General features: G+C 31.9%; 1 long non-coding RNA gene across 1 annotated transcript; it reads left to right on the forward strand.

Moving 5' to 3' along the window:
- The first annotated feature begins 17 nt into the window (after positions 1-17).
- Positions 18-513, forward strand: LOC109591466 (uncharacterized). Its single transcript, XR_002189831.1, has 2 exons — positions 18-355; positions 414-513. It is a non-coding gene; the product is annotated as an uncharacterized LOC109591466 (long non-coding RNA).
- The last annotated feature ends 1,851 nt before the right edge of the window (positions 514-2,364 follow it).

Raw genomic sequence — 2,364 nt, forward strand, 5'->3', positions numbered from 1 at the left:
ATTGGGAACAATTTCTTCTTGAAAGGATTATAGACTTTTGTTCTGTTTATTTTTGTTCTAGGCTGCTATTTTGTACATGTGGCATTGAGGAATGCCTTTTTTGTTTGGACGATATTTTGTTCCGCAAAGAATGAGAATGAAAATAACGAAATTATATCACTGATGAAATTCCCACTATACAGCATTTATAGTATTCCTCTTCATCTACTTCTATTTCTCTCTTTATTAGGTTACAGATCTTATGCCTGTCAGTGTTCATGGGTTCATGTTAATAAATTAGTTAATATTAATAATATGAAATCGTTAAAGTGGACCTGTGGGAGACACTAGTAATAATAACAGCATAATAATGAATGTAAGTAAACAAATAAAATAGATAAATTAATAATAATCATTATTATTTTTTCTGTTAGGTACTGCTGCTATTATCACTTATTAATGACATTTTAATTATTGACTATTATATCACTTTTTAAAATGTATTAAAATATTATACAAACCCCCTAATATCAAAAACACTAAGATTAACACACACTATTAAAAGTGGACTGTAGATAGAAAGGGCATAACTCCAGATGAATGTTCATCAGTTATTATTATCTAAATTGGTAGTAATGTTGTGTGACCTCACTGCCTTGAAATACTATGCCTTGATACAATCAGCAATCTTCTCCTTATCAAGTACATGTACTGCCCTTCTTTAAATTTTATTCATGAGTGTGTTTATGCATAGATGACCTTATATGGTGTGATCCACCCATCTTTCATGGTTCAGTTTTAAGCATCAGCGGTCTTTAGTTTTATTTGCGTTTTATATATATTTGTGCTAGATATTGAAGAGAGAAGACTTATTGGTAAGTTATAGTCTACTTCTATGCGCTAAATTGATTTAGAGTCTACAGTTTTAGCTGCAAGTACAACTATGATTGATATCTCTCAATGGAGAGCAAATATTGGACTGTGGAATTACTGTCAAGCTGCTTCTAGAGGAAGTATTGTATTTAAGAAATACTGTAGACCTGCATCAAGTGGACCGGCTAATGAATGCCACCATCAATTGATTAAAGCTGCTGCTGATATCAGCAAGTCAAACGATAGATTTATTAGGTCTAGTGCACTAACAGTGGCACTCAGTCTGTTTATTATTGCTTCCATTGTCATTTATTTTTGTTTCCTTATATTGAAACACAATTCAATTCTTCCTCCAGGTAAATCAAAATGTATACCATAAATGAATTTCATATGTACTTGTACACTGTATTATAATTAGGTCATTGTTATGGTCATCAACAATGTACTGCTGGTGATATTGTTACTGATACCCTTGTGTCAGTATTACCTGGAGATACTTTCAACCACATATTTTCAATAATTTCCCATCTCCTCCTTTTATCAGGAGATGTTGAACTTAACCCTGGGCCTGATCCTACTTTTAAAGAAGGTTAGTAATTTCAGTATTTTGAAACAATTGATAGATACATCTTTTTCCATTAAAGCTTGTAAAAAGATAAAAAATATTCTTCGTTCACACTATGCTAAATTAGAAGAAGTAACCAGAGGCAGTCTCAGTAGCATATCATCACACTTATATGCTAAAAAAATTATCACAAAAGAAGTGAGAGATTCAATGAGCTACAGTAAAATAATAGATGAGTTTGAAGCAATACTTTCAGCTTTTAATGATGTATCAGAATTAAAGCGGCACTGTCAATTGTTTCTTGAGTGCATATCTCAAGGTGGACCAACTGATGCTATTGCTAGACTATTATCAAATAAATGGGGAGAAGTTTTTGATATGGAATCATTATTACCAATACCAGCTTCAGGTAAAACTATGATACTCATTATTATAATAACTGACTTCTACAATAGGTAATTCAAAAGATGTTACAAAAAATGCGTCAGCTGTAGATACATTGCATCAGTTGACTCTGGATCAAGCTCAATATGATAATCAGACTGATATCAGGCTTTATGCTGAGGAAGAAACTCGCGATTCTTTAAAAGAGTTGAATGATAATTTCTCTTCTGTAATGATTGACATAGAAGAAGCCTTTGATACCAAAATTCAAGGTGATCCTAAATTACTTAAAAAGATTGCCACGTGGTTAAGATATAGAGAAGATTTAAAATATCATGTTGATACCATTGCTAAGTTAAACAATGTGTCTACTTTAGCTGATGTATTTACAGCCATACGTCCTCTTTATGATTGCACTGACTGTGCATTATTAGTTAATATGTGTAAACAATTTATATCAGATGCTACACAGGAAGTTTTGATGCTTCAATCACATCACGAAAAAACTAAAAAATTTCGTCAATCAACTACAGTGCAACGACTGAAATATGATCTGAAAAAAT

This window comes from Amphimedon queenslandica, unplaced genomic scaffold, assembly GCF_000090795.2.
Source record: "Amphimedon queenslandica unplaced genomic scaffold, v1.1 AMPQUscaffold_8106_Cont19947, whole genome shotgun sequence".
NCBI lineage: Eukaryota > Metazoa > Porifera > Demospongiae > Haplosclerida > Niphatidae > Amphimedon > Amphimedon queenslandica.